The following is a 24,799-nucleotide window of genomic DNA, read 5'->3' as shown; positions in this document are numbered from 1 at the left end:
GTTGCCTTTTGAACTTATGTGTGATGCAAGTGATTTTGCAATTGGTGCTATATTGGGGCAAAAGAAAGACAAGCTGCATCATATTATATACTATGCAAGTAAGGTGTTAAATGAAGCGCAGAAAAATTATACCACCACTGAGAAAGAGCTTTTGGCAATTGTATATGCATTTGATAAATTTAGACAATACTTGATTGGCTCAAAAGTTATAGTATATACTGATCATGCTACTCTCAAGTATCTTATGTCTAAACAGGATTCAAAGCCAAGACTTATTAGGTGGGTGTTGCTGCTACAACAATTTGACATTGAAGTAAGAGATAGAAAGGGGAGTGAAAATCAAGTTCCTAATCATTTATCAAGGCTGCCACAAGAAACAAATCAAGAAGCTTCACACCCAGTGAATGAAAGTTTTCCAGATGAACACCTTTTACAAATTCAACAAGCCCATGGTTTGCAGATATTGCAAACTACAAGGTTGGAAGGAGGATTCCCCAAGAATTCACCAAGAAACAAGTGAAGAAGCTGCTCAATGAGGCCAAAAATTTCTTATGGGATGAACCATTCTTATTCAGGAGGTGTCCAGATGGAATGATTAGGAAATGTATTCTTGAGAGAGAGGTGAGAGACATACTATGGCATTGTCATGGCTCGGCTTATGGTGGACACTTTGGGCCAGAAAGAACAGCAGCCAAAGTACTTCAAAGCGGATTTTATTGGCCAACCATATTCAAGGACGCTAGAGAGTTTGTTCATCAATGCAATGAATGCCAAAGAGTTGGAGGATTAACAAGAAGGAATGAGATGCCTCAAAACTACATCCTGGAGGTAGAACTCTTTAGTCTTTGGGGCATAGATTTTATGGGCCCTTTTCCACCTTTATATTCCTTCAAGTACATACTTGTAGTAGTAGAGTATGTCTCAAAGTGGGTGGAAGCCATAGCAACAACCACATGTGATGTACAAATTATCCTCCAATTCCTTAAGAAGCATATTTTTACTAGATATGGAGTGCCTAAGGGTCTTGTCAGTGATGGTGGTAGCCATTTTTGCAACAAACAGATGGAGAAACTACTTCACAAATACGGGGTGATACATAAAGTAGCCACACCATATCACCCACAGACCAATGGCCAAGCAAAGCTTGCAAATAGAGAGTTGAAGAGAATTTTGGAGAAGACAGTGGGGAACACAAGAAAGGATTGGGCCAGAAAATTAGAAGATACTCTCTGGGCATACAGAACAGCCTTCAAAACTCCTATTGGAAAGTCTCCTTTCCAGTTATTATATGGCAAGTCTTGTCATCTCCCTGTAGAGCTTGAGCATAAAGCTTTCTTGGCCACTAAACTCCTCAACCTTGATTCTCAAGCAGCAGGAGAGAAGAGGCTATTGCAATTAAATGAGTTGGATGAGTTTATACTGGAAGCCTATGAAAATGCTAAGATATACAAGGAAAAAGCTAAGAGATGGCATGACAAAAGGATCTGAAAGAAGGAGTTCAAACCAGGACAGCAAGTACTCTTGTATAACTCCAGGCTCAAAGTTTTCCCTGGCAAACTCAAGTCTAAATGGACTGGTCCCTACTTGGTGACAAAGGTTCTTCCTTATGGAAGCCTTGAACTGCTAGATAAAGCAACAAAGAACAATTTCACAGCAAACGGTCACAGGGCAAAGCATTACTTGGGAGGCCATTGGGACAAAGAAGAGAGCATTCATGAGCTGGGGTAAACAAGGATGAAGAACGTCAAGCTAATGACGATAAAGAAGCGCTTGTTGGGAGGCAACCCAACCAGAGGTAGATTTCTTTTCTTAACTATTTCAATAAAATGGTTAAGTAGATTTATCTGTATTGCAAGGAGCTAAGTTTGGTGTTGCACACCAAAACAATTTAAGGGTGAATGAAGGATGCTAAGTTTGGTATTCCACAAAAAATCTCATTTAAAAATACATTTCAACCCTCTGCATAAATGGTTACTAGCTCCAAGCAATCAGGGAAACCACTAAACCATTGTCTGTTTTCTAGTTTTTAGTTCTATTACTTTTAGCAAAAGCACAAGGTTTCTTGTAACTGATGCATTATGGATAGTAGCAAGGGACTAAGTTTGGTGTTTCCTCACCAAAGTAAGTTCAAGAATCTACAATAATTCATGCATACTAATCATCTGCCTCAGTGCTTGGAAAACAATCAACTTCCAATAATTGTGTAGAAAAGACACTCAGCCTGTTAAAAGAATCAACACCCAAGAAAAAGCAAAAGTAAAAGATGATGATGACAAAAGGAAAGCTGCAAGACACTCCTGAGAGGTTGTATTGTCACAAAATTCACTCTGTTTTGAAATATTCTGAATGAGAAGCTGCTGTTTCTCTTGATACTTAGTGCAAATAGTGCAAATTTTTATGTCTGTTAAATGCACTAGTTGAAATACTTGTTTTCATCTTCATCTACATTAAATTCTGTCTTGTTTTCCTTTTGCATCAATAAGAGAAAAGTTTTGAAATAGAAAGTAATTGTCCAATGTGGTAGGAATTAGAATGAAATTCAGTGGTGGTAATTTCTTGATTGGATGATAAGCTCAATAATAAAAAGCTGAAGAATAGAATGTTCTTTGTAGTATGAACTCATTTGCTGTTATAAAACCTTCTATTAATGAACATCCCTAGAAAATGAGGAAAATTAGGAAGGAAAAAGAAAAGAAAAGCCAAGGATTGGCAACAAAAATGAAAGAAACAAATAATAAGGCTAGACACCAAAAGCTTGGACCTTAGGACATATGTCTGTGATGCTTCTTATACTAGGATCTGCTTGGACAATTAGATTCTGAGGAGTCTTTTAAAACTTGGTAACATGGATTAACTAATCCAGGATTACCAACCGAAAGTCCATTATCAAGAGCAACCTAGTTACAAAGCATTTAGTAACCCAAAGAGGTGCTGGGCATCAATGTTCCTAAGAAAAATTGTGAGCCAAGTGTCTGTAGTGAAGAGGTGTTGAGAAAAATTGAGCCAAAAGGCTGCTGCAACACTTGACACTTAGCTATCATTGAGAAATAAGTTTCTAAGCAAAAGAAAGAAGGAAAAAGCTAACAGGGATCAATAAAAGAACAAGGCATTATAGCAGCAACTCTAGTGAATCCTCAAAGAGACATTTCATATCTATCAGCAAAGAATAATTGAGCTGCATCTTGTCTGCATAAAACCCCATAGTCCAAATTCTATTACCTGCTAAATAAGGACATATATACTTCTCTGTTTTGTTTCATTTCTTCTCATGTTTAGTGCTTGCTTGGGGACAAGCAAGGTTTAAGTTTGGTGTTGTGATGACAAGTCTTCTTATACTAGTTTTACAAGCATTTTCCATTTGTTTCATTAGGTTTTTATGCACTTTCTTGCACAATAAATAAGTGATTGGAGTGGATTTTCATGATTATTTTGAATCAATCAAATATCTTTTATTTTACACAAAATCATAGGTTTTATGCTAGAATTAATTGATTTCATGAATGATTCAAAGACCTTGTGAATTTGGTGAGACTTTGATTGCTTGTTTGATTACTTGTAGGTGAAAAAATGAAAAAATGCAGAAAGGAGGAGGCAAAACAATAAAGCGTTTCGTTCACAAAGAGAACACCACGCTCAGCAACATTTTGGCTAGCGTTAACTTCTAGAGTGAGCGTGGTGCTTACTTTTCTACATTTTTCGCGAATTTCAAGTGAGGAGGCAAGCTTGGGCCATCCTACGCACTAAGCAGCGCTCAAATAGCCAAAGCAGCGCTCAATAAAGGAGCGCTAGTGAAGAAATAAGCGAACCAAATGGTACTGTGCTCAATGAAGCAAATGTAGCGCTCAAATTTTGCGCACCAAGGAAGGCACTCACCAAAGAGCCAGCGCTCAATAAGGGAGCGCTAGTAGAAGACGTGCGCACGAGGGATGTACACTAAAGGAGAGTGAGCGCAGTGCTCATTTAGTGAACTGAGCACTCTACTGGAAGGAGAACCAAGCACCCTGACCCACTTATTCAAGACCAAATCCAAATCAAAAAGCCCACTCCAAGTTTTGATGACTGAGAATAGAAAGTGTATAAATAGGAGCAAATTTAATTTGAGACGGACCTTTTCTAATTTTTTAGCTTTCTCTATTTTAATTTTCCTTTTTAGAATTTGGGGAATTGGGATCAGATCTAAGTTTGCTTTCTGTGTTCATTTTACTTTCTGCTGCAATTTTTATTTTCTGTTTTGGGTTTTGGACTGAGATTGAAGAACTCTACTAAAATTCTTCATCTGAGAATCATCTTTTACTTTTCTTTTTATAGTTTTGAGAATTGGAAATTGGATCTTAACTTTCTTTTCTGTTTTCATTTTACTTCTTCTGCAATTTCTTCTTTACTTTTTGGTCAAGAGAGTAATTGAGATCTAGATCTGCTTTCTGTTCTTGTTACTCTTTTGCAATTGTCAATTTCTCTTTTAGGATTTCATAATTGAGCTAAGATTTCTTGTTGTTTTGATTCTTTTGCAATTTTTCATTTCTGTTTTAGTTCTTCTGCAATTTCTCTTCATCTCATACTTCTTTAATCTACTGCACTTCTATTTTCTAGTTCAATTTGAATCCCAATACCCAAATCCCCTTTATTCTTCATGTAATTTAAGTTTCCTAGCAATCTAGATTCAGTAATTTAAGTTTCTTGCACTTTAAGTTTTAGTCATTTACCTTTCTTGCAATTTAAGTTTCAACTTGTTTACTTTCTTGCTCTTTAAGTTTCTGCAATTTACTTCTTCTGTACTTTAAGATTCAGCCAATTTTCATTCTGCACTTTTATTTTCTTGCAATTTTACTTCTGTTAATCAAGTTTCACTCAAATCATCAAATATTCGCTTAACTAAATTCATCACTTAACTAAAGTTGCTCAATCCATCAATCCCTGTGGGATCGACCTCACTCTTGTGAGTTATTACTACTTAATGCGACCCGGTACACTTGTCGGTGAGTTTGTGTGGAATCGTTTTTCCCTCATCAACATAGAATCAAGCATTGAACCCTCACTGGTAGTGTATATCACTCTAACTCTCGAGTGTCTAGGGTTAATCGCTCTATTCTTCTCTAGTCATGCTTTCTAAACTTTGTTCTTCATCTAACCAATTAACAAATATTTAGTATATCAATACAAACATCATGAGGTCTTTTCAGGGTTGTAATGGGGCTAAGGTAAGGGTGAGGATACATGTATGGCCAAGTGAGCTATAATATGAATCTTTGACTAAACTAAGCTCTCACCTAACACACACACACTCTATGTAATTCTAATTCATGCTTAGCTACCCAAAATTCTCACTTTTGTATAATTCATATACTCATGTACCAAATTTTCCTTTTTATTTCACCACATATGCAATGATCTTTTATCAAACTAAGCATTGGGGTAATTTTATCCCCTATTTATTTATTTATATTATATATATTTTTTTTCTCTTTTTTTTTTCTTTTTTTCTCTTTTTTTTAAGTAAAAGTATAAAAGTAAACATAACATATCAATGCACATGGATTTTTAATTTTTCTGGTCTCACATGAGTAGGTACCCAAATTTCTAATATTTTGTTAATGAAACACTGTATACTTTCATTAAGCCAAGTTCCCACAGTTCTCCACACTTAATTGATACACAATCTCTAACTTAAGCTAACCAAAGATTCATTTGGAGTAATTATTTGTTCTTCCATTTAAGGCTAGTGATGTGGTAAAATATAGAACAAATGGGGATTAAAAGGCTCAAGGTGGCTAACAAAGGTGATTGAAAGGGTAGGCTATTTAGGATAAGTGAGCTAACAACAAATGATGGCCTCAATCATATGCAAGCATGTAAATATACTCAACAATGGACATATAGAATGGAACAAAATATAGATTACAATCATAGAGAAGAAAACACACAAGAATAAAAATTTATGGCTAAATAGTGTAACCATGCAATTAAGCTCAAGTCTCACAGGTTGTGTGTTCTTAGCTATAATTCATGTTCCAAATACAAGCTTCAAACAAGTTTAACACAAATTTTTAATTTAAGTTAGTGAAATACTATAAAAAAGGTATTGAAAAGAAACTCATCACTTAAACCAAGCAAAACAAACATGCAAGCAATTACTACCATGCAATCTATCCTATCTAACAAAAGAAAAACTAAAAATGTTGGTGTTAAGAGCGAGAGAAGTTACCTCCGGAAGTCAAGGACTGACCTTCCCACACTTAAAGCTTGGCACGGTCCTCCGTGCCATCAGTAAGGAGCAAGAGAGGGCTAGAGGCATCGCCTCCAGTGTCTGCTTCGTCTTGGCTGCCTGTGCTACTGGATGAAGGGGAATCTGGGGTGTCTTTTGGTTCTGGAGGTGGGTGTGTACCAAGTATGAGTTCCTTTAGGTAGTCGTATCGGCACTTGTTACGACGCTCCATTTGCTCCATTCGCCGGTCTTGCCGGTCGAGCCTCTCAAGGATCTGAAGAAACATCTGATGGGTAGATGGTGCTTGTGATGTAGATGATGGTGGAGTAGAAGAAGGAGGAGTATCCAAAGGTGGGCCTGCAGGCCGACTTGCAGAGAGGATAGGTGGCCTGATGTACTTTCCATTTGGGATATATTGGTTGGCCCTAGGAATTATGACCTTTGTGTCTCCTGCCCGATAGGACACACCTGCTGCGGAGACCAATTCTAAAACCAAGGCGGGGAAAGGCAGGTTACCCGCTATCTGTACGTGTCCCATGGCAGCCTGGATGTGTCGGGGCAAGTTGAGGGGTTGCTCTGTCAGGATGCACCAGATGAGGACAGCCATGTCTGCTGTGAAGGTCAACTCGTGAATGCTCGGAAAGACATAGTGGGACATGATTTGAGCCCACACGTGAGCCTCTAGGGTGAGTGACTAGGCTGAGATGCTCTTAGGTCGAGTCCTATGCTGTCCGTAGATCCACTTGCTGCCAGGTTGTGCTATGACACCAAGGTCGCTATTCCAGTAGAACTGGTATGTCTGGCGCTTGAAAGAGGCCTCTTGATAGACGTCCCATCCCTCTGGACTAGGTGGAAGGTCCAATGCTCTCTGTATGGCACTCTCAGAGTCAGAGACCTGCTGTTGACGGACGAAGACAGTCTACAGAGTAGGCGAATAGAAGTTTGAGTAGAACTCAACGACCCATGATAAGTTGGCCTCTCGCGGCTGTCTCCTCAAAAATCTCCACTGTCTCCTCTCCATGCGGGGCTCCACAAAATCAACAACGTATATTGGAACAATCAGTAGATGCTCATTGTTGTAGTTCCTCTCAGCTAAAATGGGAAACATCTGTTCGCAGTAACGGTTAGTGAACCGCGTGGAGTCTCGGGCAGGAAAAGCTTTCTCTGATTCATCAACCTTAATAATCCTCTTCACCTTAATGATCCTCTTGGTTCCTCTCCTTGCTGGTGTCTTGTCAGTGGTCTTTTCCTTTCCTTTCTTGGTACCCATGCCTAAGGAAGAAGAAAAAGGAAGAGTATAGATAACTAAGACTGGAAGGGAGAAAATTCCAAGTGATAAGGAATGCCAAAGGAAAGATGATAGCCCAACTACATAGTAGCTACAACATGTAGGTAAGACATTAATAAAGAATAGTTAGGCAATTCAAAATAAGCAGATGCAAGAGGGTAAAAACATGCAAATAACAGGCATGAGAAGCATAGCTCAAGCATCAAGTGGTAAATGTGCCAAATAACAGAGCATTTTTAATGATGACAATTGTGAAAGATAATCTCAAACACATGTGGAGCATAAGTGTTGTGAAAAAGAGGCATTCAAGTAAAAGAGTAAAAGAAAATAGGATTCAAAGTGTCATAAAAGCTTTTTCACAAACACGTGGTGTGCAAGGTATAATAGGAAAGAAAATAATGTAATCCAAATGTATAAGAGAGCTAAATAAAAATATAAATTGTCAAATCACTCCTCATAATATCCACAAGCTTCATTATAGTAAGGTAAGACCCAAATCAAATTCCAATACCAACATAAAAATACATGGAAGAATAAAGAAAAAGAAACCATAGATAATGAAATCAAAAGAAAAAAGAAGAAAGAAACATAAAGTAAAGTAATAATGAAAGAGTAAAAGGGGAAGAAGAAAAGAACCTTGATGAAGAAGATGAAGAAGGAAGGAAGAAAGTAATAGAAAGTAGGAAAGAATAAGGAAGAAGAAAGAAAGAAGAAAGAAGAAATAATTGGGATTGAAAAGAATTAGGATTTGAGGGGTGGAAGAGTTGAAATCAGATGCTGAGGTGTTTTAGTTGTGCGTCGCAGGCGACACATACGCGTGCATGACGCGTACGCGTAGAGCACGCAAATTTCAGGCGACACGTATGCGTCAGGGATGCGTACGTGTTATAGTGGTTGTGTGAATAGCGCGAAGGCAGCCTCGCGCACGCACAACTCTCTATACAATACGCACATTTGCCAAAATTTTAAACGACGCGTGCGCGTCAGGGACGCGCACGCGTGCATGGCCTGGATAAGAAAATGACGCTTACGCGTCAGGGACGCGTACGCGTGATAGGACTTGTGCTCCTAGCACAATTCCAGCCCCACACCATCACAACTCTCTGCCCAAATACTCATTTACGCCGATTTCATCATCCACGCGTGCGCGTGCTGGAGGCGTACGCATGGAGTGCCAAAATTTCAAATGATGCGCACGCGTCATGGATGTGTACGCGTGAGCATGTTTGTGCGCAATGCACCCTTTCTGTGCCACTCCCGCGTAACTCTCTGCTCAATCTTTATTTTTCATGCACACACATATGACGCGTGCGCGTCAGCGACGCTCCCGCGTCGGGTGCACTTTTTTTTTATGCAGAATGCAGTATGCAGTTTATTATGTAGAAATTATGAATAACTGTTGAGAAAAATAAAATAAAATAAAGCTAAGAATAAAAATGAAAGATCGTACCATGGTGGGTTGTCTCCCACTAAACACTTTTCTTTAACGTCCTTAAGTTGGACGGTCCACTAGCTCAGTCTCTTCTGCTATTGGTGGATACTCCAAGAGGAAGATCTCTAGCTCCTTGTTTTTCTTCAACTTCTCACCATGATATATCCATTGACCTTGATGAATTTAGAGCTTGAAGGATGACTCAGGTGAAAGACTCCATATGGCTTTGCCTTCTCTACTCTGTAGGGGCCTTCCCATCTGGATCTCAGCTTGCCTAGCATGAGCCTCAGTCTGGAGTTGTAAAGGAGAACTAACTCCCCAGGTCTGAAATCTCTCCTTTTGATGTGCTTGTCATGCACAGTCTTTATCTTCTCTTTGTATAGCCCGGAGTTATCATATGCTTCTAGGCAAAGGTTCTCTAATTCTTGTAGTTGCATCTTCCTTTCAGTTTCGGCCTTCTCAAATTGCATGTTGATCTCTCTTACCGCCCAGAATACTTTATGTTCTACCTCTGCTGGGAGGTGACAGGCCTTTCCATAAACTAGGCGGAAGGGGCTCATCCTTATAGGTATCTTGTATGCTGTCCGATATGCCCAAAGCACATTTTGTAGCCTGGTGCTCCAGTCCTTCCTATGAGGCTTGACTATCTTCTCCAGGATATGCTTTATCTTTCTGTTAGACACCTCTGCTTGTCCATTAGTCTGGGGATGGTAAGCTATTGCTACCTTGTGAATAACGCCATGCTTCTTCAGTAGAGCGGTCAATCTCCTGTTACAAAAATGGGTACCTTGATCACTCACGATTGCTCGTGGTGATCCAAAGCGACAAATAATATGGTTTCTAACAAAAGAGACAACATTGTTAGCATCATCAGTACAGGCAGGAATTGCTTCTACTCATTTAGAAACATAATCTACAGCTAACAATATATATAAGAAACCGCTAGAGTTTGGAAACGGACCCATGAAGTCAATGCCCCAAACATAAAAAATCTCACATAACAACATAATTTATTGGGGGCATCTCATCCCTCTTGGATATATTACCAAACTTCTAGCATGAGGAACAAGATTTATAGAAAGCAGTGGCATCTTTAAAAAGAGTGGGCCACCAGAATCCACAGTCTTAGATTTTTCTAGCTTTTCTTTGAGGACCAAAATAACCACCACTCTCAGAGAAGTGGCAGGCCTCTAAAATGGACTAGAATTCTGATTGAGGTACACACCTTCTAATTATCTGGTTAGCACCATACCTCCATAAATATGGGTCATCCCATATATAATATTTGGACTCGCTTTTCAGCTTGTCCCTTTGATGCTTAGTAAAATTGGGAGGGAAGGTATGACTAACTAGATAATTAGCTACAGGTGCATACCAAGGAACTACTTCAGATACTGCATGCAAGATATCAAATGGAAAAGTATCATTGATAGGAGTAGAGTCATCCTTGACATGCTCAAGGCGACTCAAGTGCTCTGCCACTAAATTCTGGGAACCACTTCTATCCTTAATTTCTAAATCAAATTCTTGCAGCAGCAATATCTAACATATTAGCCTTGGTTTGGACTCTTTTTTAGCTAATAAATATTTTAGAGCTATATGGTCTGAGTACACTACCACCTTAGTACCAAGTAAGTAGGCTCGAAATTTATCCAGAGCAAAAACAATAGCCAAAAGCTCTTTTTCAGTGGTAGTGTAATTAGACTGAGCAGCGTCTAAGGTTTTTGAAGCATATGCAATTACAAAAGGATCCTTACCTGTGCGCTGAGCCAGCGCCGCTCCTACTGCATGGTTGGAGGAATCACACATAATCTCAAAGGGTTGGCTCCAGTATGGTCCTCTCACAATGAAGGCTTGAGTCAAGGCGATCTTCAGCTTATCAAACGCTTCTATACAGGCCTCACTCAGCTCGAACTCAACATCCTTCTGCAGCAGTCTGGATAAAGGTAGTGCTACCTTACTGAAGTCTTTGATGAATCTCCGGTAGAAACCTGCATGACCAAGGAACGAATAGACTTCCCTCACGGAGGAGGGGTAAGGTAAACTAGAAATGACAGCTACCTTTGCTGGATCAGCTGAAATACCAGTATTAGAGACAACATGTCCTAGAATAATGTCTTGTTTGACAATAAAATGACACTTTTCAAAATTCAAAACAAGGTTTGAACTAACACACCTGTCTAATACTCTAGATAGAATATCCAAGCAAAGGCTAAAGGAATCACCGTATACGCTAAAATCATCCATGAAAACTTTCATACAGCTCTCAATAAGATCAGAGAAAAGACTCATCATGCACCTTTGGAAAGTAGCTGGTGCATTGCATAAGCCAAAAGGCAACCTCTTGTAAGCATATGTTCTAAAGGGACATGTAAAAGTAGTCCTTTCCTGATCTTCAGGAGCTATATGAATCTGAAAATAGCCTGTGTAACCATCTAAAAAGTAGTAATGCGATTTACCTGACAAGCGATCCAGCATTTGATCAATGAATGGCAGGGGGTAGTGATCCTTACGAGTAGCCTGGTTGAGGTGCTTGTAATCAATGCAAACCCTCCAGGAATTCTGCACTCTAGTTGCTATGAGCTCTCCTTGCTCAGCTTCCAGTAATCTGGTCACTTCCTTCTTGACAACCTCCAAGATGGTGGGATTCAGTCTCCTTTGGGGTTGACGGACAGGCCTTGTCCCTCTTCTAAAAATATCCTGTGCTCACAAACTTGAAGACTGATGCCTACTATATCCTCCAAGCTCCACCCAATTGCTTTCTTGTGTCTTCTCAGCACACTAAGCAACTGCTCCTCTTATTGGGATGTGAGTTCCCTTGCAATGATATCTGAGAGCTTCTGATTATCCTCAAGGTAAGCATACTTGAGGTGAGGTGGAAGGGGCTTTAACTCCAATTTCTGCTCCTGACTGGACACTGGATCTTCTGGAGCTAGTGATGGCGGCAAAGTGTATTCATTATGTTCAGAGGGTTTTCCCACACTTAGACCTTGCTCCATGTGCATCTCTTCTACTTCTTCTTAGTGAACTGCAGCTACGGTCTCATCAATGATGTCGCACTGGAAGATGGAATGGTCTTCCAGAGGATGTTTCATAGCTTCATTCAGGTTGAAGCTCACTGCTCTGCCATCTATCTCAAAAGAATAAGTTCCTGAGAAGGCATCCAGCTTGAACTTTGAAATCCTCAGGAATGGCCTTCCAAGCAGGATGGATGACGGTCTTCCTAAGTCATTAGGGGGCATCTCCAAGATATAGAAGTCAATGGGAAATGTGAGCCCCTTAATGCTCACCAGCATGTCCTCAGCAATTCCAACCACTGTAATAATGCTTTTATCTGCTAACACAAAACGAGCTACCGACCTTTTTAAGGGAGGGAGCCTCAAAGTATCATATATAGACAAAGGCATAATACTCACGCACGCTCCTAAATCACACATGCAGTTAGAAAATAGTACACCCCCAATGGTACAGTTAACCATGCATGGACCTGGATCATTACATTTTTCAAGTATATACCCCATTAAAGTAGATATAGAACTACCTAAAGGAATAGTTTCTAACTCAGTAATCTTATCCTTATGCATGCACAAATCCTTTAGAAACTTCGTATATTTAGGTACTTGCTGAATAACATCAAAAAGGGGAACAGTTACCTCAACCTTTTTAAAGATTTCTACCATTTTGGGATCGAGTTCCATCTGCTTTCTGGGCTTCCTTGCAAGGTGCGGAAATGGGATAGGGATAGTGTCTCTGGTAGCTTTAACTTCTTCTGGTGTGCCAGGCCCTGGTTGAGCTGCTACTTCTTCAACCATGTCTTGCACTTCATCTTCTTCTTCAACCTCCTCCACTTCAACCTTGTTCTCAACTGGGACGTGTTCTTATGGGCTTGGCTCCTCATGATTCCTCTCTTGCAGTGTGGTTCCAGACCTCAAAGTGATGGCATTGATGCCACCTTTGGGGTTGGGTAAAGGCTGAGAAGGAATGGCACAGGAGCTTGAAAGTTGATTGTTGGAAGTGTTCATTGATCCAATCTGTGAGGCAGGAGCTTGCACAGCAGAGGCCAGACCGTTTAAGGTGGAGCTAAGCGTGCTCTCCATGGCCTTCTGTCCGTGCTCAATAGACTGAAGTAATTCGTCATTAGAAGAAGAAGGGAGGTAAGTGATTTGAGGGACCTGCTGTTGATTGTTCTGAGGCGCCTGGGATTGCCTTAGGTGAGGTGCTCTCTAAGGCTGGTTCTTGTTCTGCTGATACCGGTTATTCTGATTATTGTTATTATTCCACCTCTAATTTTTCTGGTTGTCTCTGTCTCTTCTGTTATAGTTATCCCTCCAGCCTTGGTTAGAATTATCTCTCCACCCATGGTTGGAGTTATCTTGCCAACCTTGGTTATGATTCCCACCTTGGTTATAGTTTCTGCCTTGTTGATAATATCCTGGATTCGGGCAGTCATAGAAATTGAGTAGCTGCCAAGGTGTTGTCTTCTTGTTGGAGCTGCGGACACTCATCAGTATAATAACTATAGTATGCACATATCCTGCACACTCTCTGAGGAACCAATTGTTGACTATGTTGCGGTGAGGGAGGTTGAGATTATTGTTGATTCAGTTGTATCTGCTTCAGTAGGTTGGTCATCTCACACAGAGACTGTGTAAGAGCAGTAGTCTTAATGCTAGAGGAAACCTCTGCAACAGCCTTGGGATGGTTGTTCCTGTGCCTAGCATTCCGAGTGGACTCAGCTAGGTCGCTGATCAGTTGCCACGCTTCATCTGTGGTCTTGTACTTTTTCAGAGAACCATTACTAGCACCATCCAATGTAGTCTTATCCTGAGGCTTCATGCCTTGTGTGAAGTAGCTAATCAACACCAACTTGTCAATCATATGGTGGGGGCATGCGTCCAGAAGATTCTTGAAGCGCTCCCAATACTCATAAAGAGTTTCTGATTCACCTTGAATAAGGCAGAAGATCTACTTCCTCAGTCTGTCTATAACTTCAGCTGGAAAGTATTTTTCCAAGAATTCTCTCCTGAGCGTATCCTAGTTGGTAACAACTGCCTCAGGTTGAGTGTAGTACCACTCTCTCGCCTTTCCCTCAAGAGAAAATGGGAAGGCAATTAAGAGAATAGAAGTTTCATCTGCACCACGACACCTAACAGTAGAACAGGCTGTCTGAAAATCCCTAAGGTGCTTTATAGGCTCCTGTTCCGAGGGTTACCTGAAATTGAAGGTCGATCTCGGATGAGATCTTCTGTGGTGTCCGGAGCTGTCATGTCTGACTTGATAGAACCGGTAGAGCTGGAGATGTTGCTGATTCTTCGTCACCGGAGGGTGGTGGTACTTGCAAGAGACTCCGATGCTTAAGTTAGCATGGGCTTTAAGCAAGTTTTTTGTAGAATCAGAGTATGAGTTATTCATGGGTGCTCCGTTGTATTTATAATGGTGTAGGCTGACCTTTCCGGAAAAGATAAGTTAGTTATCTTATCTTATCTTCTGAGTGAGGTCATCTTATCTTTAAGGGGAACCGCCCTTATCTTTCTAGGCTTTGGTTGCCTTTAGATTGGGCTATGTCCCTTTATTTGGGCCTGCTTGGGCTCTGTAGCATTTTGGTCGAGCTCTTTGAGAAGAGCTCGGGTAATCCTGACCTAGAGAGGTCGGTCGACTTGTCTTCCATTAGCCCGGGTCGTATAGCTCGACCCAGGGCATGAACAGTGCCCCTGCTTGAGCTTGGTCTTTCTTCTAAGGTCGTATCCTTTTCTAGACTTTGACTTCTTTTGGGGAAGCCGAGCTCGAGCATTTTCATCGACCTTCGTTGTAAAACTCTTATTAGTGGCTTGAATGTGGAACGTTTTCCTCTTTAATTAGTTGTTTTTGTTTTCCTGGAAACGTGCGAGGGTTTAATGCTTATTAACTCCTTTTGCCGTTCCTTCTTTCCCTCTTTCGTATCTTTACTTTGAATTTCAAAAAGATTTACTTTTTAGTTACTTCGTCTCCTTCTACTTCGTTATTCACTGCCATTGCTCTGTTCCCCCCATTTCTCTCATGCCTTTGTGCACTTCTTTTCTTGTTGGTGTGGATTTGTCATCGCTTCTTTCTGATCTTCTCCTTGCGCTCGCTTCTTATCCTTTTACAGGTTAGCATCTTTCTTTTCTCCCCTTTATGTGTTTAATAGTCATCTTTTGTATGGAGAAAACTGTTGCATACGGTTTTTTACTGATTGTGAGTCTTGATTCCTTTGAAAAGATTGTGGCATTTCATTTCTGTTTTTTCCTGAGAAAGCTTGCATCTTTACAGTGATTCTTGCACTCTCTTGCTATGTCATGTGTTTGAGCAATTTTGCTGCCTTAGGGTTATCGCTGCTTCTTGTTTCTTTTCGTCCTTATATGTCCTCGTCTCTGGGTTCCCTATTTTTGCTTGGCCTGTTGGTAGAGGATAACTATAGCTTTTGCTATTTTGATGATTAATGGGTTTCTTGCTGCTTGTGTAGAGTGATGTTGGTGGAGGATTTGTATTTTGAGAGATTTTTAGGAGATAGACTGTTGATTTCTTTCTTTCCAGGTTCTTACCTCATAACTGCCTCCAAAGGATGCTCCTGGACCTTGGTGTGAGTCCTGGGGTTTCCTTTTACTGCTGTATCTGACTTTTAACATTTGCATGTTTTTGCCCGAGTTATCTCCATATTTGTCCGAGCTGCTTGATTAGTAACCCATTTTCCTTTTTCTCACTGTAGGACTAGTTGGCCTATGTCTTCTTGCAAAAACATTATCGAGATGTCTTCCAAAGTCCCTGAGGGCATGTCTGACTGGCTGGACTCCCTTGTTTTGATGTGTGTTTCTGTGGTGAATTTTGAATATTGAGTGCAACTTAGGAGGCATCACCGATGTAGTAATAGAGATCAAGAGAAGAATTATGAAGTGGTAGCGCCTGACCCTGAGGAGAGGGTTTGTTTTTCTTCTCTGACTCAGGGAGAACGTCCCTTCTTTTATGCTTATGACTACTTTTTTAGCCAAATGAACATCATCCTTCCCTTTACTTCCTTTGAGACCGACTTGTTGTGGTCCTGTAATGTTGCCCCGTCTCATCTTCACTCGAACTCGTGGGGCTTCATAAAGATCTTCCAACTATTGTGCCAAGAGCTGGATGTCCGACCTTCTCAAACTCTCTTTCTTTACCTTTTTGTTTTGACGAAGCTGGGGCAGCTAAGAAGAAGGCTTCATGGATTTCTTTCCGAGCTGCCCAGGGAAAGAAAGTTTTTTCTATGTACGACGAGTCTTTTAGGGATTTTAAAAACTATTATTTTAAGGTCCGAGCTGTTGAAGGAGCTCGGCCTTTCTTCTTGGAGAAGAATGATGAGCCTGCTTTCCCTCTATCCTTGCAACAGAATGTAGTAGTGTCTAGGTATACTTGGGAAATGTTGGACGAGGATGAGCAGGCTTTTGTACATGTTCTAGAGGAGAATTGGGGGGAGCCTCCTCATCTTGATACGAAGAGGTTCTTGGGGGATCCCTCCCTTCTTCGAGCTGAATTGGGTAGCTACCGATTTCTTTGCTAGCTTTATCTTTGTTATTTTGTTTGTTTTCTCGATCTATCTTTTTCTAACTTGCAACTTTGGTTTTGCTGTTTTATTTTTTTAGAGATAGTGAAGACTACTGATGGTATGAAGGCTTTTAAGAGGGCCCGGAAGGCAACTGCTGCCCAGAATATTTCGGCCAAAGGTCCTGGGAAGGGATCTTCCAATGTTATGCTTAGGAGGTCGACCTCAGACTCGTTTGGGCCTAGGAAGATCATCCCAACTCCCCAGGTTCACTTGGCTTCTTCTGATCCACCCCATCCGACCCCTGGTGCTGCCTCTCCTTCTGCTGCCGGTCCTCTCCCCAAGAAGCAGAGGACTACTGAGCCCTTCAATTTGGATGCCCCTGATTTTGATGCTGTGGGGTTTATGGATAACCAGATTACTCCTTATGGCCGACTTTCTATGGACAACGTGTCCATTCTTCACCACCTAGATTTCATCACCCGGAATGGTGTTAAGATGGCACACATAGGTGCAGCCTTATGTTGAACTGCTCAGGATATCCCCGTTCATGCAACGAAGGCCTTTATGGATGAGGCCAAGTCAGAATTTGATAGGATTAAGGGGTTGAAGGATGAGCTGGATGTTAGAGTTATTAAAATGGAGCTAGATTTAGAGAAGGAAAAGTCCGGGCTACCAGGGTTGAGGCGGCAGCGAACTTGGCCGAGGAGATGGCCAAGAGGTCGAAGGAGAGTTACACTACTACTTACGATGAGTTGCTGAAGGTCAGGGAGAGACTTGAGTCAGCCTATGCTGATTACGCTGAGCTTCAGGGCCATCTTGTGGGCAGTGTGACTGATGAGCGGGTAATTTATACGCTTTTTGGCATTGTTTTTAGGTAGTCTTCAGTATGTTTTAATTACTTTTTAGTATATTTCTATTAGTTTTTATTTAAAATTCACATTTCTGGACTTTACTATGAGTTTGTGTATTTTTCTGTGATTTTAGGTATTTTCTGGCTGAAATTGAGGGACCTGAGCAAAAATCTGATTCAGAGGCTGAAAAAGGACTGTAGATGCTGTTGGATTCTGACCTCTCTGCACTCAAAGTGGATTTTCTGGAGCTACAGAAGCCCAATTGGCGCGCTCTTAATTTCGTTGGAAAGTATGCATCCTGGGCTTTTCAGCAATATATAATAGTTTATACTTTGCCCAAGATTTGATGGCTCAAACCGGCGTTCCAAGTCAGCATAAAAATTCTGGCGTCAAAACGCCAGAACTAGCAAAAAAGCTGGAGTTAAACGCCCAAACTGGAACCAAAGCTGGGGTTTAACTCCAAGAAAAGTCTCTACATGTGAAGGCTTCAACCTCAGCCCAAGCACACACCAAATGGGCTCGGAAATGGATTTCTGCATCATTTACTTATTTCTGCAAACCCTAGGTTACTAGTTCTCTATAAATAGGACCTTTTGCTATTGTATTTTCATCTTTCATCTTTGGAATGTTTAGTCCTTAGACAATGGAGGTTGGCCTCATGGCCATGCCTAGACCTTTCACTTATGTATTTTCAACGGTGCAGTTTTTACACCCCATAGATTAAGGTGTGGAGCTCTGATGTTCTTCATGAATTAATGCAAAGTACTATTGTTTTTCTATTCAATTCAAGCTTATTCTTATTCCAAGATATTCACTCACACTTCAACCTGATGAATGTGATGATATGTGACACTCATCATCATTCTCACCTATCAACGCATGCCTGACAACCACTTCTGTTCTACCTGCAATAGCTTGAGTGTGTATCTCTTAGCCTCCTGGTTCACGATCAGAGTCTTTGTGGTATAGGCTAGAATTATTGGCGGCCATTCCTGAGATCCAAAAAGTCTAAACCTTGTCTGTGGTATTCCGAGTAGGATCTAGGAAGGGATGACTGTGATGAGCTTCAAACTCGCGAGTATTGGGCGTAGTGACAGATGCAATAGGATCAATGGAATCTATTCCAACATGATCGAGAACCGACAGATGATTAGCCATGTGGTGACAGCGCATTTGGACCATTTTCCCTGAGAGGACGGACGGTAGCCATTGACAACGGTGATCCCCCAACATAAAGCGTGCCATGGAAAGGAGTATGAATGATTGAATGAAGGCAGTAGGAAAGCATAGATTCAGAAGGAGCAAAGCATCTCCATACGCTTATCTGAAATTCTCACCAATGAATTACATAAGTATTTCTATCCTATTTTATATTTTATTTATATTTTAATTATCAAAATCCCATAACCATTTGAATCTGCCTGACTGAGATTTACAAGATGACCATAACTTGCTTCAAGCCAACAATCTCCGTGGGATCGACCCTTACTCACGTAAGGTTTATTACTTAGACGACCTAGTGCACTTTCTGGTTAGTTGTGCGGAGTTGTGACAAAGAGTTGAGATTACATTCGTGCGTACTAAGTTGTTGGCGCCGTTTTAGAGATCACAATTTCGTGCACCAAGTTTTTGGCGCTGTTGTCAGGGATTGTTCGAGTTTGGACTACTGACGGTTCATCTTGTTGCTCAGATTAGGTAATTTTATTTTATGGTTAAGCTTTTTACTTTTTATTTTCGAAAAAATTTCAAAAAGAAATTATTCTATGTCTTCAGAATTTTTAAGAACGAATTCTAGAGTTTCATGATGATTTGTTGAAGTCTGGCTGGTTGTGAAACCATGTCTAAACTTTTGGACCGAGGTTTCTACTTATCATCACAAGAGCTTGTTGATTTCTATCAATCTTGCTGTTGAAAGTAATGATCTGCTAAAGCTTGGCTGGCCATTGGCCATGTCTAGTGTTTTGGACCGAAGCTTTCACTGAAAGCTTGGCTGGCTAGTAAGCCATGTCTAATTCTTGGACCGGAGTTTTAGACTAACATTGCATGATTCCTGGAATTCTCATTAAGAATTTTGAATTCCTTATTTTCTTTTTCCAATTAATTTTCAAAAAATACAAAAAAATTATAAAATAATAAAAACCAATTTTTAAGTCTAGTGTCAATTTTTACGTTTGGTGTCTTGCATGTTTTATTTAATTCTCTTGCATTTTTCGAATATATGCATTATGTTCTGCATTAATCTTCAAATTGTTCTTGATGATTTCCTTGCTCTGATCTTTAAATTCTCTTGTTTTGTGTGTTTTGTTGTTTTTCATATGCATTCTCAATTTGTTAGCGTCTCCAATATAAAAATTTCTAAGTTTGGTGTCTTGCATGCATTGTTTATTTGATCTTAGTTTTCCATGATTAGTTGCATTTTGATTGTTTCTCATCATTAAAAATTCAAAACAAAATTTTCAAAATATGTCTTTTCAAGTCAATAATACAGAGAATTGAAGATTCAGAACATACAGCAGAAGAATTACAGAGAAAAAGCTGGGCGTTCAAAACGCCCAATAAGGAAGGAAAACTGGCGTTTAAACGCCAGCCAGGGTACCTGACTGGCGTTAAACGCCCAAAAAGGTAGTATTTTGGGCGTTAAACGCCAGAATGGATACCATTCTGGGCGTTTAATGCCCAAATGAGGGCAGAAGAGGGAAGATTTTATTTTTAATTCAAATCTTTTCAAATTTTCATAATTTTTCAAAATAAAATCTTTTTCAAATCATATCTTTTCAATCATATCTTTTCAAAATCAAATCCTTTCCATTTTTTTTACTATTTTCGAAAATCCTTGCTAACAATTAGTGATTTGATTCAAAAATTTCTTCCTTGTTAAGAAAGGTTCAATATTTGAATTTTAGAATCATATCTTTTAAATTTCTTGTTAGCCAAGTCAATAATCTTAAAATCAAATCTTTTTAAAGTATTTTTCAATCATATCCTTTCAATTATATCTTCTCACTCATATCTTTTTTTTTTTAAATTAATTTTCAATCATATCTTTTTGATTGCTAATTTCAAAATCCTTTTCAAAATCACTTAACTACTTTCTCAATTTTAATTTTCGAAAATCATCAACCAATTTTTCAAAATTTCTTTTAATTATTTCAAAATTCCTTTTAATTAATTCAATTTTTTTTCCAAAATTCTCTCCCCTCCCTCTCACCTCCTTCTATTTAAGGACTAACACTCCTCCTCTATCAGCAATTCGGACTCTCTCTCTCTATAAGTTTGAATTCTCATATCTACCTCCTCCTTCTATTCTTCTTTTCCTCTGACACCTCAAGGAATCTCTATACTATGACATAGAGGATTCCATACTTTCTTGTTCTCTTCGCTTTCATATGAGCAGGAGCAAAGACAAATGCATTCTTGTTGAAGCTGATCCTGAACCTGAAAGGACCTTGAAGAGAAAGCTAAGAAAAGCTAAAACACAGCTCTCTGGAGAGGACCTAACAGAAATTTTCAAACAAGAAGAAGACATGGCAGCCGAAAATAACAACAATGCCAACAATGCAAGGAAGGTGCTTGGTGACTTTACTGCACCTACTCCCGACTTCTATGGGAGAAGCATCTCTATCCCTGCCATTGGAGCAAACAACTTTGAGCTTAAACCTCAATTAGTTTCTCTGATGCAACAGAATTGCAAGTTTTACGACTTCTATTGGAAGATCCTCATCAGTTTTTGGCTGAATTTTTGCAAATCTGTGACACTGTCAAGACCAATGGGGTTGATCCCGAGGTCTACAGGCTTATGCTTTTTCCCTTTGCTGTAAGAGACAGAGCTAGAATATGGTTGGATTCACAACCTAAGGAAAGCCTGAACTCTTGGGAAAAGCTGGTCAGTACTTTTCTATCCAAATTCTTTCCACCTCAAAAATTGAGTAAGCTTAGAGTGGAAGTCCAAACCTTCAGACAGAAGGAAGGTGAATTCCTTTATAAAGCTTGGGAAAGATACAAGCAATTGATCAGAAGGTGTCCTTCTGACATGCTTTCAGAATGGAGCGTCATAGGTCTTCTATGATAGTCTGTCTAAACTGTCCAAGATGTCATTAGACAGCTCTGCTGGAGGATCTCTTCATCTGAAGAAGACGCTTGCAGAAGCTTAGAAACTCATTGAAATGGTTGTAAATAACTAATTCATGTACACTTCTGAAAGGAATCCTGTGAATAATGGGACAAGTCAGAAGAAAGGAGTTCTTGAGATTGATACTCTGAATGCCATATTGGCTCAGAACAAAATATTGACTCAGCAAGTCAATATGATTTCTTAGAGTCTGTCTGGAATGCATGCAGCAACAGGCAGTACCAAAGAAGCTTCATGTGAAGAAGAAGCTTATGATCCTGAGAACCCAGCAATGGAAGAGGTAAATTACATGGGAGAACCCTATGGAAACACCTATAATCCTTCATGGAGAAATCATCCAAATCTTTCATAGAAAGACCAACAGAGGCCTCAATAAGGCTTCAACAACAGTAATGGTGGAAGAAATAGGTTTAGAAATAGCAAGCTTTTTCCATCATCTTCTCAGCAACAGACAGAGAATTCTAAGCAGAGCTAATCTGACTTAGCAACCGTAATCTCTGATTTAACTAAGACTACTCAAAGTTTCATGACTGAAATAAGGTCCTCTTTTAGAAATTTGGAGGCACAAGTGGGTCAGCTGAGTAAGAAAGTTATTGAACTCCCTCCTAGTACTCTTCCAAGCAATACAGAAGAGAGCCCAAAGAGAGAATGCATGGCCATAAACACGTCCCACATGGCCAAATGCATAGAGGAGGGAAAGGCAGTGATTTCCACTGAGGAAGACCTCAATGGACGTCCACTGGCCTCCAAGGAGTTCCCTAATGAGGAACCATGGGAATATGAGGCTCATACAGATACCATAGAGATTCCATTGAATTTCCTTCTGCCATTCATGAGCTCTGGTGAGTATTCTTCCTCTGAAGATGATGAAGATGTTATTGAAGAGCAAGTTGCTAAGTACCTTGGAGCAATCATGAAGCTAAATGCCAAGTTATTTGGTATGAGACTTGGGAAGATGAACCCCCTTGCTCACCAAAGAACTAGATGACTTGACTAGGCAGAGATTACCTCAGAAGAGACAGGATCCTGGAAAATTCTCAATACCTTGTACCATAGGCACTATGACCTTTGAGAAGGCTCTGTGTGACCTGGGGTCAAGTATAAACCTCATGCCACTCTCTGTGATGGAGAAGCTAGGGATCCTTGAGGTACAAGCTGCAAGAATCTCACTAGAGTTGGCAGACAATTCAAGGAAACAGGCTTATGGACTTGTAGAGGATGTCTTGGTAAAGGTTGAAGGCCACTACATCCCTGCTAATTTCATAATCCTAGACACTGGAAAGTGTATGGATGAATCCATCATCCTTAACAGACCCTTCCTAGCCACAGCAAAAGCTGTGATTGATATTGACAGAGAAGAATTGGTCCTTCACATGAATGAGGACTCCCTTGTGTTTAAAGCTCAAGGATCTCCCTCTGTAACCATGGAGAAGAAGCATGAAAAGCTTCTCTCAATGCAGAGTCAAATAGAGCCCCCACATTCAAACTCTAAGTTTGGTGTTGGGAGGCCATCATCATACTCTGAGTATCTGTGAGGCTCCATGAGAGCCCACTGTCAAGCTATTGACATTAAAGAAGCGCTTGTTGGGATGCAACCCAATTTTATTATGTCTATTTATTTTCCATTGTTATTTTATGTTTTCTGTAGGTTGATGATCATGTGAAGCCACAAAAACAACTGAAAAAGCAAAAACAGAATGAAAGACAGTATTAAAAATAGCACACCCTGGAGGAGAAGCCTATTGGCGTTTAAACGCCAGAAATGGGCACCAGACTGGCGTTTAACGCCAGAAATAGGCACAGAGCTGGCGTTTAACGCCAGAAAAGAGAGAAAAGCTGACGTTTAAATGCCAAAAAGGGGAGAAAAGCTGGCGTTAAACGCCAGAAATGGGCAGCAACCTGGAGTTTAACGCTAGGATTAGCAATCAAGGGGGCGTTTACACGCCAACATGGTGCAGGGATGAGAAATCCTTGACACCTCAGGATCTGTGGACCCCACAGGATCCCCACCTACCTCATCTCTCTCTCTCTTCTTCACACCTTCCCATAACACCCTTCACTAATCACCTCAATACCTCTTCCCCAAAAACCCCTCACCTATCAAATCCTACCCTCTTCTCCATAATCTCTTCACCAATCCACATCCATCCATCATAAAACCCCACCTACTTCACCATTCAAATTCAAACCATTTTCCTCCCAAAATCCTCCCCTACATAGCCGAACCCTTTCTCCCCCTTACTCTATAAATACCCCTACTCACCACCTTCATTTTCACACAACATACACACCACTACCCCCCTTGGCCAAACCACTAAACCCCCTCCATCTCCTCTATTTCCTCTTCTTCTACTCTCTTCTTTCTTCTTTTGCTCGAGAATGAGCAAACCTTCTAAGTTTGGTGTGGGAAAAGCTAAAGCTTTTTATTTTTCCATAACCATTTATGGCACCTAAGGCCGGAGAAACCTCTAGAAAGAGGAAAGGGAAGGCAAAAGGTTCCACTTCCGAGTCATGGGATATGGAGAGATTTATCTCAAAGGCCCATCAAGACCACTTCTATGAAGTTGTGGCCAAGAAGAAGGTGATCCCTGAGGTCCCTTTCAAGCTCAAAAAGAGTGAATATCCGGAGATCCGACATGAGATTCAAAGAAAAGGTTAGGAAATTCTCACCAACCCCATTCAACAAGTCGGGATCTTAATGGTTCAAGAGTTCTATGCCAATGCATGGATCACCAAGAACCATGATCAAAGTGTGAACCCAGACCCAAAGAATTGGCTTACAATGGTCTGGGGGATATGCTTAGATTTCAGTCTGAAAAATGTAAGGTTGGCATTTAACTTGCCCATGATGCAAGGAGATGCACGCCCCTACACTAGAAGGGTCAACTTTGATCAAAGGTTGGACCAAGTCGTCATAGACATTTGTGAAGAGCGCACTCAATGGAAGAGAGATTCAAGAGGAAAGCCGGTTCAACTAAGAAGGCATGACCTCAAACCCGTGGCTAGGGGATGGTTGGAGTTCATCCAATGCTCAAGGTTAGCCTAGAACTTTACAAGGTGGCGGACAAGTCCTCTACTTTGGCAAGGTTAGCCTTCCCTCATCTCAATTGTCACCTCTGCAATTCAGCTGGAATTGACATAGAGGAAGACATCCTCATTGATAAGGACAAGTCCATCACTAAGAAAAAGATGGAGCAAACAAGAGAGCCCACTCATGGACAAGAGCATGAGGAAATTCCTCATCATGAAATCCCTGAGATGCCTCAAGGGATGCACTTTCCTCCACAAAATTATTGGGAGCAAATCAACACCTCCCTAGGAGAATTAAGTTCCAACATAGGACAACTAAGGGTGGAGCACCAAGAG

Source organism: Arachis ipaensis, chromosome B05 (genome assembly GCF_000816755.2).
Source record: "Arachis ipaensis cultivar K30076 chromosome B05, Araip1.1, whole genome shotgun sequence".
Taxonomy (NCBI): domain Eukaryota; kingdom Viridiplantae; phylum Streptophyta; class Magnoliopsida; order Fabales; family Fabaceae; genus Arachis; species Arachis ipaensis.
The sequence above is the reverse complement of the archived record's forward strand: the minus strand, read 5'-3'. Positions refer to the sequence as shown.